General features: G+C 40.0%; 1 protein-coding gene across 12 annotated transcripts in view; it reads right to left on the reverse strand.

The window, feature by feature from the left end:
- Positions 1 to 16,801, reverse strand: part of THRB (thyroid hormone receptor beta) — a 367,645-nt gene that overhangs the window by 190,387 nt on the left and 160,457 nt on the right. For 11 of the 12 annotated variants that reach the window (XM_038002320.2, XM_038002325.2, XM_038002326.2 and 8 more), the window contains exon 2: positions 16,420 to 16,491. The gene's annotated coding sequence lies outside the window, so the exon portion shown is untranslated. Of the gene's footprint in view, positions 1 to 1,288; positions 1,427 to 16,419; positions 16,492 to 16,801 lie in introns of all 12 variants that reach the window. The other variant, XM_038002317.2, reaches the window with a different exon arrangement.

The following is a 16,801-nucleotide window of genomic DNA, read 5'->3' on the forward strand; positions in this document are numbered from 1 at the left end:
AAAGAAGTTCAATAACAGATAAAAACATTTATCAATGGTGATGAAATTCAGAAAAGTAGTAACCCTGGTATGGGACAGGCAGTGACAGAGAGGGGCACGGGCAACCTTCAGGGTTGCTGGAAATGTTTTGTATGTTCTTCTAAGTGGTAGTTACTTGGGTATACAACTACATAAAAAAGTGGAGCCTTATATGCTTTAGCATATGCTTGTTATAGCATACTAAACAGTTTTCATAAAGTCGATGCACAGATCCCCCAGACGAGCAGAAGGGACAAAACACCCCATCACTCATATAAAATTCAGAGAATGGGTCATATACCCCCTTGTTTGTTCAGGGAAAAAGATCATCACTGAGAAAAAGCTGACATGTGTTCCAGTGGAGCTGGCATGGTTGTGGAGCACAGCATTATGGCAAACTCAGTGTATTCAAACAACTGAAGGCAAGGACATCCACTGCTCTGGATGTCACACCTGTAGCATAACTCCCTTTTGGGGATGAGTGGACATCTCAGCTGTACTCTCTATTATCGGAGTCTAGCAACAGAGGCCCTTCTCAGTCATATACTTTCAGTCAAGTCATTGCTTTGGGTGTCACTTTTTTGAGTCATTTTGTAAAAGAATAATGCTAAAACCCTCCGAAGAGTGTAAGTGTACTAAAACCAGAAGCGAGAAAATAAAAAAAAGAAAAAAAATTTGCAGAAATGTGAGGTGACTAAAAGATGATCAGAAATCTCAAATACTTGAAGTCTGCTGTGTCTGCCAGGCCTGTCCAATAGAAAGGAAAGAGATGCTCCAGAAAAATGTATTGTCTTCTCTTTACCAAACAGGGCTTTGGCTCCTAATGAGAGTTGAACCAGATTATCACATGAGGACCTGCAGACCTGCGTTTACTCTTTCAGTGTTTCTCAACAAGGACATTATGGCATTTGGCGCAGGTCAAATATTTGGGTGCAGGACTGCCCTTGTTCTGAATGTCCTAAAGGCCAGTAGCATCCCAGCCCTTCCATCACTGTGATACCAACGAAACGTATGAACATGTTTCTGAGTTCAGAACCAGCACTGATGTTTTTGGCAGAAGACTTAATTGGCATCCTGATGGCCTAATCCACCCTGAATTAGAATCTACAGTCTTCTGGTTGGTGTTTCTAGTATTAAATATCAAGAGTAAATTTCTAATGTTAAATATAATATTAATAACCAATTAGTCAACATTTGACAAAAAAAGAGGGAGGACTTTGCTCAAAGGTCCACATTTCCAGTTCCTTAAGAAGTGACTCATTGAACTTACCCACCCAACCTTTGCTGGCATTTGCGTTTGCAATCTTGGACTTGAAGCCTATGTGGCAGGAAGATCAAGCAGCCAGGCACTTATTTCCTTTCTCCTCTGTCCACTGGGTCTCACCAATTAGATTGCGAAAGGAGGAAGCTAGCAGAAAAGATGATAGAAGGAGCCATCTCTTTAAGGCCTGGAGCAGAGCTCATCTAAGCTACTACCCCGGTCTCTTTCTCTCACCAACCCTTTCCCCCAGGAGGACAGAGTTTCAGGTGTATCTTCTGGCAAACAGAGCCAGGGAAGAAAAATTAGCAGAAGAAAAGAAATAATTCTGAAGTCCATGAACCTTATCAAAGTGAATGACTTTGCCCAGTTTCACACCCCCAGTCTCCATCTCACTGTGCAGGCTTAAGTAACACAACCAGTTGTGTTACTATAATGACCTAATAGAACATCTCTGAAGATTCCACTTCATTCCTGCATCCATTCAGAGGAGGCCCAAGAGCAGGGCCTCTTCATCTGGTTTGCAGATCCCTAGGCAGTGTATCCCGAAGAGTGATATGAAAGATAAGTTTAGGGGGTAGGTTTACGAATTTTTGAAAGAATACTACTAATTTTTTACAGTTATCTTTTGCTTTTAATAAATGACACATTTTTCATTTATATAAATAATATAGTTTCCTTTTAAAATAATTTATGTAAATCTAAAAGGTCAACTATAAAAAAATGTGAGACTGGGGATGAAATTATGGCAGTTTGGGATGATTTGACCTCAGGAGGATCTAAGACGGGCTTCTAAGATTTCATAAATTCCTTGAAAATTTTGGAGGATTGTATGCTAATATAATTTTTTTTTTTTCCTGGGAGGAAGGTCCACAGTTTTCATAAGGTTCCCCTAAAGAACCTTGAGTCCAAAATGTTAGGAATGATTGTCCTAGAATCAATGCTGTGCTGTTCAACACTATAGCCACTAGTCATTAGCCACGCATAGCTACTAGACACTTCATACTTGCCTAGTTCAAATGAGATGTGCTGTAAGTGTAAGATACACTGTAGATTATGAAGACTTAGCATGAAAAAGAGAATGTAGAATATCTCATTAATAATTTTTCTACTGGCTACTTGTTGGAATACTATTTTATATATTGAGTTAGAACATGTAGTATTAAAATAAATTTCACCTGTTGTTTTTTAAATGTGGTTATTGAAATAAATTTCATGTGTTTTTTTAAAATGTGGTTACTAGGATATTTAAAATTACATATGTGAGTTGGATTTGTGGCTCACTTTATATATTTAGTGGACAGTTCTGGGTTATAGTATAAGGCCAAGAAAAATAAGATAATCTTAGAAGTCCAGAAGAAATTAGAATTATGAATATATTTTAAGGCATATTTATAATGAAAGAAACTAGAGATAAATTTTGAGAAAAAAATGAACTTTTATAAAATGGATTTGGAGAGAAACAATTATACAGGTATACATTTTACTTTGTCCCCTTTGTCACTTAGCCAGGAAAATAAACCAGTAGTAGAAGCTTAAACTGTTCTATTCTTTCAAATTAAAACTATAGTTTCCATAGATTCAAATGAAGGTAGAAAACAGTAATGGTTTTAAAGTTCCTTGGAAAAGTAAGTAAATGATTTAAGTATCTTTTTTTTGTTGTTGTTTAATATAATCTATATCCACCAAATAACAAAGAGTTTATTGTATTTGCTTTGGGCCAGGACCACCACCCATCTCTGTTTTATGGCCCCTCACTAGGGTAATTAAAGTGTCTAAGTCTTTTAGAGGAACTCCTGAAACTCCTTTCTTTGCCTGGACGGCAGCTTTCATCTCTGGGTCTGTACATCTTGGGGCATTACGATCTCTCTTCAGCATTTCCTTTCTGAACTGAAAGCTGATTCCTTCAATGTATAATTGCTCAGGTGCAAAGGAATACTATTGTGAATTGTTTTCTTTTCCATTGTTATTATCAAGGCAATGGCTCATCTAGATCCTTCTACTCAAAGTCATTTCTTGTTATAGAAGCTTGTATTTTCTATGGCTGAGCAATATGTGGGAATAGCCTCATGTTCACTTTATTGCATGGTCCTGCATCTAATCTTTCACAGAAAACTGCATACACATCAACTTTTTACCTTCAACTTCTACTCTCTTTGAATTTTAATGGAGAAAACAGCTACTTTTCATTAACAACATATTAAATAAAAACATAAGTCACTTAGTAACGTGGCCACGTTACTAATTGTAGTCCACACATCCAAGATGTAAATGAACCAAGGCCAAGCTTAAATGAGAACACTAAAGGTCCATGTAATCAGTTGGTTGCTAAATGGGATATGCTCAAATCTTTGTTTCTTATTCCTGCTTGCCAGAAAATTAAGTAGTAAATGCTCTTACAATGAGCAGATTCAGTGCTGTATCTTTGCTGAAAAATATGTATTATACTATTTAGGATTAAATGAGAATTGTAAAATATATATGATAGGATTTTGGATTAAATGGGAACATCAAAATGAAACCAATAAAATCGACAATTTCAGCAGGCTCCTAGGTAGTCAGGGTCTCTCTCTTCAGACTGTGTACTAAATTCCTGCTTTTTGCATTTGGCTGTCTGTCTTTTAGCATTTTACAGACAATAAGCAGCAGCAGCAGAAGAGAAAGAAGTCAAACACAGAGTCTATCAGATGAAATTATTACTTGTTAATCACTCTCATGAAAGATTTGCTGGGGGAAAGAGGTTAAGCTTATTACTACATGGTGGTCCCTAGATTAAATGAGATAGGTAGTTCATCACTGCTGCCTCAGACCCTGTTAACATTGATAACTAATGGCTGGCATGATGCCTGTCATATTCAATGCTTCCTCTCAAAGGAAGAAAAACAGCACTGAAAGAAAGTCATTGGTTCACTCTCTATTAATTGCAAATGGTTTTAAAAGAGCAAGGAGAGGCCGGTTGCAGTGGCTTATGCCTGTAGTCCCAGCACTTTGGGAGGCTGAGGCGGATGGATCACCTAAGGTCAGGAGTTCGAGATCAGCCTGGCCAACAGGGCAAAACCCCATCTCTATTAAAAATACAAAAACTAGCTGGGTGTGGTGGTGCCTGCCTATAATCTCAGCTACTCAGGAGACTGAGGCAGGAGAATCGCTTGAACCCAGGAGGCAGAGATTGCAGTGAATTGAGATAATGCCACTGCACTCCAACCTGGGTGACAGAGTGAGAGACTCTGTCTAAAAAAAGCAAGGAGAACACTTGCTGTTATCTTTGATGATCAGTCTAAATATAACAATCCCTGTCTGTTTTTCCTCATTGATTAACATCAATTTCAAAGGTATGTTAGTGTGCCAAATGTTTGAGGTAGAAATAAAAAATTTTCCAACATGTAATAAATCATAATACAGGAACAGTCCAGAAATGATACCACCCATTGCCTTCAATAATGAAAACAATAATATGAGAACAAAACCTGCTAAGTGTTGAAAATGGGTTTCAGGACTGATAGCCTTCCCTCTCTGCCTCTCCCTTTCTCCTCTTTAATAAAAGTCAAATTCCTCTTATTCTTCTAGGCTTGATACAAATTCTAATGCCCTCAGTAAAGGATTCACAGATCACTGCAATCCACCATCATCTTTTCCTCTTCTTAATATCTTGAATCTGTGATATCTGCCCCATTCATTTGCAGTTGCCAAAATACAAATACTAATGAATAACAAGAATGATTGTTCACCTTTTTGTGAATACGTATCCTGATCTCCCCCTACCTCCATCACCACAATTAGTTACACTTTTCTTTTTATTTTTTGAGATGAAGTCTCACTCTGTGGCCCAGGCTGGAGTGCAATGGCGCAATCTCGGCTCACTGCAACCTCTGCCTCCCAGGTTCAAGTGATTCTCCTGCCTCAGTCTCCCAAGTAGCTGGGATTATAGGTGCCCACCACCAGGCCTGGCTAATTTTCATATTTTTAGTAGAGAAGGAGTTTCACCATGTTGGCCAGGCTGGTCTCGAACTTCTGACCTCAGGTGATACACCTGCCTCAGCCTCCCAAAATGCTGGGATTACAGGTGTGAGTCAAACCTCCTGGCCAGTTACAACTTTCTTAAGGGAATTGGCTGTACTTTTCATACCTCCCACTGGCACAGCCTGGTGTTTTGCATAGAGAAAAGCTTAGTAAATATTTATTTGACAACGTGTTTTCCCAAAGGGAGCTAGTAAATACTTGTTCCCTCTGTTATTAAGTAAACTCCCAAACCAGAAATTGTTTGGCCTTGGTATGGTTTCTTCACTAGAAGCTGTCCAGTCTTTTTTTTCTTTTTGAGACAGAGTCTCACTCTGCTGCCCAGGCTGGAGTGCAGTGGCACAATCTTGGGCCACTTCAACCTCTACCTCCTGGGTTCAAGTGATTCTTCTGCCTCAGCCTCCTGCATAGCTGGGACTACAGATGCATGCCACCACGCCCAGCTAATTTTTTTATTTTTAGTAGAGGCAGGGTTTCACCATATTGGCCAGGCTGGTCTCGAACTCCTGACTTCATGATCTGCCTGCCTCAGCCTCCCAAAGTGATGGGATTACAGGCGTGAGCCACTGCTCCCTGCCAAAGCTGTCCGTTGTTTAGAGTGGACTTCTTATATGGTTGCCATTGAGAGTGTTCATAAAATAAGTCAACATAACATAGGAATGAACAACTACAAAAACTTGTGTTTAGAATAAAGTAGGTAATTAGACGATTTTGTGAAAGAGACGAACATTTTTTGATGAACTATTTTGTTCACCCAAGTAAATGCTCAGGGACCTCCTGGCCCTGCCACCCCCATTCTCCCACTTCTAATGGATATATTTAGGAATTAAGAAATTTGAATTTTGTTTCTAATTCAATCAAAGAGTTGCTGTAAGAGTATTGGAAAATCCTAATGGTAAGGGTTTAAATCATTCATCAGTAGACAATGGAATAAACCAGACATTTGAATCAGATCCTAAAGGATACATTTACATGGGTTAAAATTTGAAACCCTAGGACAAAAAATGACCACACAAAAGCAATTAATATTCACTTAACTGATAGATACTAAGCACCTACCATGTGCCAGGCACCATTCTAGGTACTTGGGATATAACTGTAAATAAAACAGACAAAGGCTCCTGTGTCCTTATTCTCAAGGAGCTTACATTTTAGTGGATGGAAAGTAACAACAAAATAAATAAACTATATTTTATGTGAAAAGGTGAAAGATGCTATGGGATCAGAACTGTCAAGAGCTGTCCTTGTTGGGGATCTGAAGTGACCAATAGAGTGGACTTCAATGAGAGGATAAAATTCAAATTAAGACTTGCAACAGGTGAGGGAGTGAGCCCAATAGGCATATTGGTGGGACATCTGACAGTGTTCCAGGCAGAGGGAACAGCTATCTACTGGTAGAGCAAAGATAAATGAGAAATTAGAACAACACATTTGCAATGCATGAGATGGACAAAGAGATAATATCCTTAAATAAAGAAAAAAAGAGTTCTTAAAAATCATTTAAAAAAATCAATATCCTATAGAAAATGGGTACATGACATCAACAAATAATCCTTTAATCAAGGACAACAAAAAGTGAAAAATGTCCAGCCTTACAAATAATCAGTAAAGCATACATTAAAGCAACCTCACTATTGGGGTTTCCAGTTTGTGAAGATTAAATAATGGTGGCGAGGTTGTAGGAAGGTAGACATTCTTCTACAATGCTAATGGAAGCATAAAATGACACAACGTCTTATAAAATAATTTTACTATGTTTATCAATAGCCTTTATTTTAGAAACACTTCCTATGGAAATAATCAGAAGTTAAGACAAAATGTATATATAAGTATATTTACTGCAGTAATATTTATACTAATATTTAAAGACAAGTGATTAATACCTAGATATCATCCAAACTGAAGTCTGCAGCCCAGGAAATATCCGTGAGCATCTAATGCCTCCACATGAATATTCCACAAACACCTTAAACTCCAAAGGTCCAAACCCAAACTCACCTTCTCCAGTCCCTATTCCAGCCCTTAGATCTCTTTCCCTTGTCTTCCTAGTTCAGTGAATGTCACCTACTTACACTCACTGCTTAAGACACAAACCCAGGTCTCGTCCTTGATAGCTTCTCTCTTGCTTCCCACATTCTGTCAATCCCCATGCTTTGTCAATTCTACTTGTGTAATATTTATTGAATACATCCATGTTCTCCATTCACACTGGAACTGCCCTGGTGCAGCCCTCACCATTTTAAACTTAGGTTAATGAATAGCTGCTTACCTGGTCTGGTCCACTGTGGCCAATCTCACCTCCAACCCAACTGTCTTCCTTGCCCTATAGGACTCTTTCTTCTTCTTTTTTTTTTTTTTCAATTAATTACTTAAGTTATTTTTTATACTTTAAGTTCTAGGGCACATGTGCACAACGTGCAGGTTTGTTACATATGTATACATGTGCCATGTTGGTGTGCTGCACCCATTAACTTGTCATTTACATTAGGTATATCTCCTAATGCTATCCCTCCCCCAGCCCCCCATCCCACGACAGGCCCTGGTGTGTGATGTGACTCTTTCTAAAATATAAAACTGGATCGGCCGGGCGCGGTGGCTCAAGCCTGTAATCCCAGCACTTTGGGAGGCCGAGATGGGCGGATCGCGAGGTCAGGAGATCGAGACCATCCTGGCTAACACGGTGAAACCCCATCTCTACTAAAAAAAATACAAAAAACTAGCCGGGCGAGGTGGCGGGCGCCTGTAGTCCCAGCTACTCGGGAGGCTGAGGCAGGAGAATGGCGTGAACCTGGGAGGCGGAGCTTGCAGTGAGCTGAGATCCGGCCACAGCACTCCAGCCTGGGTGACAGAGCAAGACTCCGGCTCAAAAAAATAAATAAATAAATAAAACTGGATCAAACCATTACTTTGTTTAAAATTTTAAAATGGTTCCCTACTGCTATCAGATTAATATCCAAACACCTTAGACTTTCGTGATCTGACTCCTGATGGTCAACTCTCTTGTCCTGCCAGCATGAATCTTTCTTCTTTTTCTTTTTGAAACAGGGTCTCCCTCTGTCACCCAGGCTGGAGTGCAGTGGCAGGATCATGGCTCACTGCAGCCTACAACTCCTGGGCTCAAGGCATCCTTCCACCTCAGCCTCCCATGTATCTGGGACTACAGGCATGCACCACCGTGCCCCACTAATTTTTTGATTTTGTAGAGATGGGGTCTTGCTATGTTGCCTAGGGTGGTCTCAAACTCCTGGCCTCAAGACAGCCTCCCACCTTGGCCTCCCAAAGTTCTGAGATTACAGGCATAAGCCACTGCACCTGGTCCAGTCTGAGTTCTTAAACTCCATCTACTACCATCTTCTTACAAATTACATTTGATGTCTTTGCATATTCTACTTCCCCTGCCTGTCCTCCTATACCTTTACTGTTGGCCAGATAACTTCTCTTCACCTGTGTAGACTCAACTGAGGTATCCTATCTTCCAGGGAGCCTTGCCTGACTGCATGCCCCCAATTCATTTTTGGGTTTCACTGTTCTATTGATCTCTCAAAGAACATCATGCATATTTATAACATAGCATGTATTATACTGTTGTGCACACGTTGCTTTGTTTCTTTGGTAATTCTTTTGACTGCCACATCTAGCTAAGCTGTAGTACTCCAGTAGGCACAATTTACACAGTGTCCAACCTGCACAACCGTATTGAACAGTCATGTATCCCTTCCACCATAGACAGATCACCTTTATACATCCATGCACAATAAGTGGCCCAGTTCAAGTGCTAGAATAGACACATTTATATAACAGACATTTGTTTAATGAATGAAAAAGTGGGCAATCAACAAGACTCCAGTTGTCTTGATGAAAAATTCTTTCAGACCAGTGATTCTCAAAGTGTTGTCTCTGGATAAGCAACATGCATCACTGGGGAACTTGTTAAAATGCAGATTCTCAGGCCCCAGTACAGACCTACTGAATCAGAGACTCTGGCAATGGAACCCAAGACACTGTTTTAACAAACCCTCTAGATGATTCTAACACATGCTTTACTTTGAGAAACACTATCCTAGACTGCTCAAAACTGAAAGTAAAGATTTCTTTCAAGGGCTCAAATCACTTTGCCTATAAGAAGGTCATTTACTTAATTTTTTAAAAAGTTTAAAGTATAAGGCATTTCACACATTCAAGGTATATAAAACAATATTACAGACACCCATGTACCCACCATTCAGATCTGTGGGTATTTGATCCATCACCCTAAAAGAAATAAAACAGCAAAACACTACCAACCCATCTCTCTTTCTCCCCTCTCTCTCATCTCTCACCAAGCTAACTACTCTTTTACAGTTGGTGTGTGTTTTTCCCATGCATGCTTTTATACTTTTACTACGTAAGTGTGTAGGCATCTACTTATTAATGAGAGACTTTGTCCAGGATGTCAGAGCAGAAATCACAACACGTGCCCCAGCAAGCTGCATGGGAAGACACCTGGAGTAGCCAGCAGGCAGTGCCAACCAAACCTGCCCCTCTCCAGCATTTGGTGGGAAAAAACAGGGCTCACATGAGCTTTACAAAATGCAATCAGAGGGGGTTAAAATAAGAAAACCAAGTTATACTTATTTAACTGTTGCTGACTGTAAAAGCTAAAATAAAAAGTAGGTTTTGCCTTGAAGCTAAGGGTGTCAAACACACAGTACCAAGAAAGTTGTATGGAAAAACTTGGTCATTTTTGTGTGAATTACACACACAAGGGATGTGTGTGCCAGTGTATCATGCACCATGGATATAAAGAGTTCCAAAAGAGCTATGCTCTTTTTTTGGATATAAGGAGTTCTGAAAGAGCTGGCTTCAACTGTTAACACCATAGATGAGTCTTGATTTTGTCATCTGTAAAATGGCATTACCTGCTGTCCTATGGCTTAACAAAAGGGAGTGATGATGACTTGAGTGTTAATTTCTTTCTTATTTGGGAGCCTATAAGTTTATGAAAATATGATTACCAAACTCATAAGTCTACTCCTCCTAAAATTAAAAAATTAAAGACAAAAAGAAAGAAGAAAAGAAGGGGAGAGAGCAGGGAAGGAGGAAATAAGAGAGGGAAAAAGGGAGAACAAAACTTAACTACTATTTCCTCCCCATCCTGACTTTCCTACTTTCTCCATCTTGGCTTCTTATGATGACTTCCTACTCATCTTTACAATTGGCTTCTTATGATGACTTCGTAGTCATCTTTACAATTTGTTTTTCTCACATTCTCTTTCGAAATCTGTAATTTAGCCTCTTTATCCAGGTGATTCTTAGGGATACTAGAGTTTGAAACCATTGCCATTGGTGTTATGGAGCCCTAGAAAAAGTTTTACATTGTTGTTTTTGTTTTATGTATGCATGTGTGTACGAATATACAAATACAAATATAAAGTGTGTTTATATACACACACACACACCTCTGTGTGGGGTGTGTGTGTGTGTTTAAACACAGTTCACAGTTTTGGATGGCAGCTAATGAATAAACACATTCTCCTTGGTCAATTTACTGTACAAATTTGATCATATGCATCTATTTTCTACAAATTTGATCATATGCATCTATTGTCTCCTATCCCTGATACCATCTCACTAATATCGAGCTTATCACCACAAACCACAGTACTCAAAACCACCTTTCATCATTCCCCCTTTTATCCATCATACACTTGGCTACAAGATCAGTCCCTTGAAGTTCCACCTTGACCATTCCTCTCCATACTTCCTCCAGTAGCTGACTAATTGTGACCAAGTCTGCCAGGTGTCTCCACAATGTTCCCTCACAACCAAATCCCACTTTCATTCTGGGTGGCAAGGTACCAAGCCACATTTTCCCACTTCTTTTGCAACTACGAGTGGGTAGATGAGATTGTAGATAGAAGTTGTTTGATGGGCATTCTGGTAAGACCTTCTAAAGAAGAAAAACACAGCTAGTAATGGGTGCCTTTTTCTACCCCTCCCCTATGTTGCTGTTGTCTAGAATTTATAGGTGAAGGCTAGCACCCCAGCAGTTATCTTGAATCAAGAGGAAATCTTGAGGATAAAGCCATATGCTAAGAACAGCAATGCAGAATGATAGAAGGTACCTGAGTCCCTACTGACCATAGAATCAAGCCCCCTACTTTAGAGAAAAAAACCTTTTTCTGTTTAAGTCACTGCTTTTTATGATTTTCACTATGGGCAGGCCCCAAATAATACTTTGATCTCTTCACAAATTTAGCTATTTCTCCAATTTAGCCAATGTATTATGTTGGTATACTTTGATCTATTGCTTCTCTTCCAAAGAACAGGGGCTTGTGGATAGAACCATCTGAGTTAAAGCCCAGCCTGGCCACTGTGACAGTGAAGTCTTTAGGCATTGCTCCTAACCATTTTAACCCAAGCTTCTTTGTCTACAAACAGGAAATAAAAATAATATACACATTGGGGTGTTTGTTATTTTTCTTTCAACCTGCTTTTAAATTGTTAATAGCTCAATAGCACCACTAGGGAAAACATTTGGGGAAAGGAAATGGAGATAAAACTCAAACCCAGGCCAGGCGCGGTGGCTCACACCTGTAATCCCAGCACTTTGGGAGGCCAAGGCAGGTGGATCACGAGGTCAGGAGATCGAGACCATCCTGGCTAACACAGTGAAACCCCATCTCTACTAAAAATACAAAAAATTAGCTGGCCTTGGTGGCAGGTGCCTATAGTCCCAGCTACTCAGGAGGCTGAGGCAGGAGAATGGTGTGAACCCGGGAGGCAGAGTTTGCAGTGAGCGGAGATCATGCCACTACACTCCAGGCTGGGGGATGGAGCGGGACTCCATCTCAAAACAAAAACAAAAACAAACAAACAAACAAACCCTCAAACCTGGATATAGTTTCTAACTTGTGAACAGCTCTTACAAGCAGTTTGGTGGATGAAAATGCATATTGTTTAAAACAAAGTGGAAAAATGTCAATAAATTGGGCTTTAACGATCAACATGTTACCCTCCCATTCTCATGAATAACTGGTATCTGACTACACACATGTTACATTAGCCACTTGACCAAGGAAGGAAACAAGAGATAGAAAATAAGTAAATAAATTTCAAGAACTTTGGCTCTAGGAGGATCAGTTGCCCAAAGTCCCTGGAATGGAGAAGACATATGATTTATATCTTGATATTTTCCATTTGGTTAAATTGGCTCTTAATGACTTGAAATAGGTCCTTTCAAATGGAATTGCAAAAAAGGAAATTCTGCTCAAACTCTTATATTGTGTAATTTCATTTCTGCTCTCATGCACATTAAACTAAACTGGTTGGAGAAAAATCTCTTGCTAAATTAAATTTGGTTTGATCAGGAAATTTGTGTGCATGTGCAGGCAAAGCACAGTATGTGTGGGTTACAAAAATGTCCTGGTTATTTAAAGTGTTCTTTTTCATGGATGATTCAGTTTTACCATAGCTTCATTAGTGAACTAAATTTGTGTTAATGTGGATTTGTGTTGTGAGTGAAACAGGCTTTGGCCCTTTGTTGGGAAATCACTCAAGTAGTAGACATTTTGTCCTTTCTGAACAAAAATAATACAGCCTCAAAGGCTGGAACATTTGAGCATCTTCAAATCATTCCTTCTCCAGCTCCACATGACTCTTTCTTGCCATTTCCTAACGCCATCATCATTTCCTTTTCAAAAACCTTTTCCTTGCTCATCCCAGTCCCATTTCACTCATCAGGCTCTAAAATGCAGAATTGGCCCCTGGGTCCCATCTGCCCTGGCCTATGTCCTTAGCTGTATTTCTGCCACAATAATTACCTTCCACTTTACTGCCTGACTTCTTCTTCTTTTTTTTTTAGATGGAGTCTTGCTCTGTCGCCCAGGCTGGAGTGCAGTGGCACCATCTTGGCTCACTGCAAGCTCTGCCTCCCAGGTTCATGCCATTCTCCTGCCTCAGTCTCCCGAGTAGCTGGGACTACAGGTGCCCGCCACCACGCCTGGCTAATTTTTTGCATTTTTAGTATAGATGGGGTTTCACCGTGTTAGCCAGGATGGTCTCGATCTCCTGACCTTGTGATCTGCCTGCCTCGGCCTCCCAAAGTGCTGGGATTGCAGGCGTGAGCCACCACACCCAGCCCCTACCTGACTTCTAAAACTCACAATCGCAAAATTTAAATGAAGTTTTTCAAAGTATTTCAGGGCAAGGAAAGTGCTTTTTAGAGGGTCAAAATGCCCTACTGCAATAACACAGGTACAGGGCCCATTATTTGATAGTTCTTGATGCCCGCTGAAAGCAAAAAGACTGAATTTGCAAGTAGCCTGTTTGACAGGTACCACTGAAGGCGTGTCTTTCAACCTCAATCACCAGAAGTTCCACTCTGCTAAGATATATGAGAAGCCTGCATTTTATAGGGCATTTAAAAAGCAGTCAGACGAGTCAGAGCAGAGGATTACAAAAATTATGAAGAATTTGTATTTGATGAATACTGTTAATAGCGCATGTTAAAGTAATGCATGACAAAAATGAGGTTTATATCAGTGAAGTACAGATTACTGAACAACATACAATCCCAAATTAAAGAAAGGCATCTTTGGGACCCCCGCAGGATGGGGCCTCACTATGGCATCTCATTTCCCTAGGCAATGAGCAATATGGTCTTGGATGGAGAGCCAACGACAACCACTTACATGCTCAGCGCCTCCAGAGGGCCCCAAGCTTATTTTATTCTTTCCTCTCTTCCACAGTCTTCCTAATTGCATTGAAATTCTGGAAAGGGGCTCAGGAGGGACATTTCTTTTGGGGGAGTGGCTGAAGCTAAGACTATCCAAAACTCTTAGCGTAAGTTCAGATCAATGTGACCCGGCAGAACCATCCTGAATGTGCCAGACCTGGACCATGTCTTTCTCTACAATCTTAGGAGGCAAAATCCAGCATAGTTAAAAGGGTAGAATTCCATGTCATCTGGCTCATTAAGGAAATCATATACACCAGAACGGGTATACAGCGTGTGTAACGTTTGTTACATGTTTCTCACTTACGGAATTCTTTATACACATGGAAACGGATAGAGAAGCCCAACACCTAAACAGATGAAAGTCCAGCTGCACGTAGAAACCCAGATGGTCTCTACCCACCAGCACCCCTCCCAGCAGAGACTTTTAAGGGGCTTCTCAGAGCCTTAGAAGCTCAGAGGACCCCCATTTGGAATATGGTGCCACTCTACACCTCCTGGGAGCTACACACTGGGAGGGCAATGATTCTTGGCCTCTGTGGTCAGTGGAATCAAATATTGTCCTCTGAATCTCTAGTCCCAGAACTCCCAGGTCTCACATCTCAGCCACATTACAGGTTTCATTGTTAGGAATTCCTTGAGAGTTTTTGGGTTCTTTCTGGATTTGGTGATTATTGAACAAAAAATATTAGAACAGCATGACTTTCAATCTTCAGACACTCTGTGTAATGACTGTAGACCGGATCCAATAAACAGCCCACATAGTTTTAAGGAAATTGATCAAACTCAAATATTTGGCTACAGTATTTTCATTCACTAAATGCCTAATTTATTTTTTCTTTATTTTCCTTTTTGTTTCTATTTTTAATGGAAGTACAACTTATATAAAGTAAAATGCACAGGTGAGTTTTAACAGATGCCAGGTAGCCCATGGTTCTATAAACATTTCCATCACTCCAGAAAATTCCCTCATGCCCCTTGCCAGCCAATCCTCTCTTCTCCCCAAGGTAATCACTATTTTGATTCTTATCACCACAGATTAGTTATTCCTTTTCTAGAACTCCATAAAATGAATTAATACAGTGTTCATTCTTTTGTGTCTAGTGCCTCAGGTTTTCAGTATTTATAGAAATCTCTTCTTAGTTTCCTTATCTGTAAATCTGTAAATCTGAGGAGAATGCCTTGTAAAAAGAGTGTGCAAGTATTGGGAGGTGCCCCCGGTTTCCTGGTGGGAATGGAAGACCTTTGAGGTCACCTTGATTGAGGTGGGATGAAGAAGAGGCTGAGGACTGGGGTTGCAGGAGCCTTCTCATCTTTAAACAGAACAGCTGTCCTTTTCCATGCTTTACAAATTGAGGAAAGATTTCAACTGGGAAAAGGAGAGGGCTATTTGTAAAGATGAAAAAAAACTTAGAGAACCATAGGTCTTGAAGATTCTTAGTGATCTCTTTTTCTTGAACATTCTATAAATTACAAATAGTGTTTTCTGATATGAGAACTATGGCTGGTCCTCTCTAGGGAGGGCTGGGAGACAGAGGCAGCCAGACAGGGGGCCCAGGGGAGGGCCTGGGCACTGAGCGCTGTAATACTAGTACTGGTTACAATCAGATAGCACCACCCCAACCCAGGCGCCTAGACAATAGGCCAGAGGCCATGGGCAAGAGGAGGCACAAAGACAGCATTCAAAAGGCCGGGCTCCCACAGCCAGTGAGCATTTCTATAGACTCTGCCAGACCTTGGCCAAGCCTGAATGTCTCCTTATCACCAGAAAGCCATTTTTTCCATGGTTAGTTTTCAAACTGCTAAAAATAATAAACACAGAAAGGAAAGTTCGACACAACCTTATATGCAGAGATAAACTGAAACTGTGTTGTTATAATAATGTAAACAAACTGGATCCTAAATTATAACCCAGTGATCTGAATGGTTGCTTGATATGACCACATAACTCAGGACTGAAAGGCGAATTCAGAAGACTTGCTAGTCAAGTGGATCTTCACTGCACAGGTGATTGTACCTTATCTGACTTGCTGGAACCAATGGGTTATGTAATTCTTATGCCTTTTTTTTTTTTTTTTTTTTTTTTTTTTGCACTCAAGGAAAAGACACATGGGAAAGGATTGTTGGATCTTCGCTGAGCACAATAATTTTCTGGCATAACAAGTGAAAATGGGCTCTTTTCTCTCACTGCCCTATTACTCTTCTTGAGTGAATTAGTAGCATTGCTTTTCTGTTATGTTTTTAGTTCATTTAATGCTTTATATTTCTTCTGAATACCTATATATTTCAAAACTACATTAAATAACAACAGCAGTAACACTGCTCATTAGGAGATAATTCCAATAATGCTAAAAAGAGACAATTAATAGCAAAGATCACAAGTTTGCAAATAGTCAAGCTGACATCTGACCTTCTTATTCATTAAATCATGTGTGGAACCTGGCACCCACGCAGGACAGCCAACCAGAAGGAAATCGCAGATCTGGAAAAAAGGAAACACAGAAGACAAATATAATTTGTTGTTTTAAAGTTTCCCAACATTTGATTAATCTACAACTGTTCTTATTTCTATGTTTAAATAGGGTCTGGTTTCAGAGCTGTCTCTGATTTTGAATAAATGCAAATAGATTTAGATAAAATCTTATTCTAAAGGGGAGATGCTTTCAGGGAAAGGGACTCTAACACAAGGACTGTAAGAACACATTACAGGCATGGGATAACTTTTGTGAATCTCAGAGATCTACATTTCTGTGGAGTTTTAGGGACAAGACTGAAGAGCTTTGGACTGGCAG

The sequence above is a fragment of the Chlorocebus sabaeus genome, chromosome 15 (assembly GCF_047675955.1).
Source record: "Chlorocebus sabaeus isolate Y175 chromosome 15, mChlSab1.0.hap1, whole genome shotgun sequence".
Classification (NCBI taxonomy): Eukaryota; Metazoa; Chordata; class Mammalia; order Primates; family Cercopithecidae; genus Chlorocebus; species Chlorocebus sabaeus.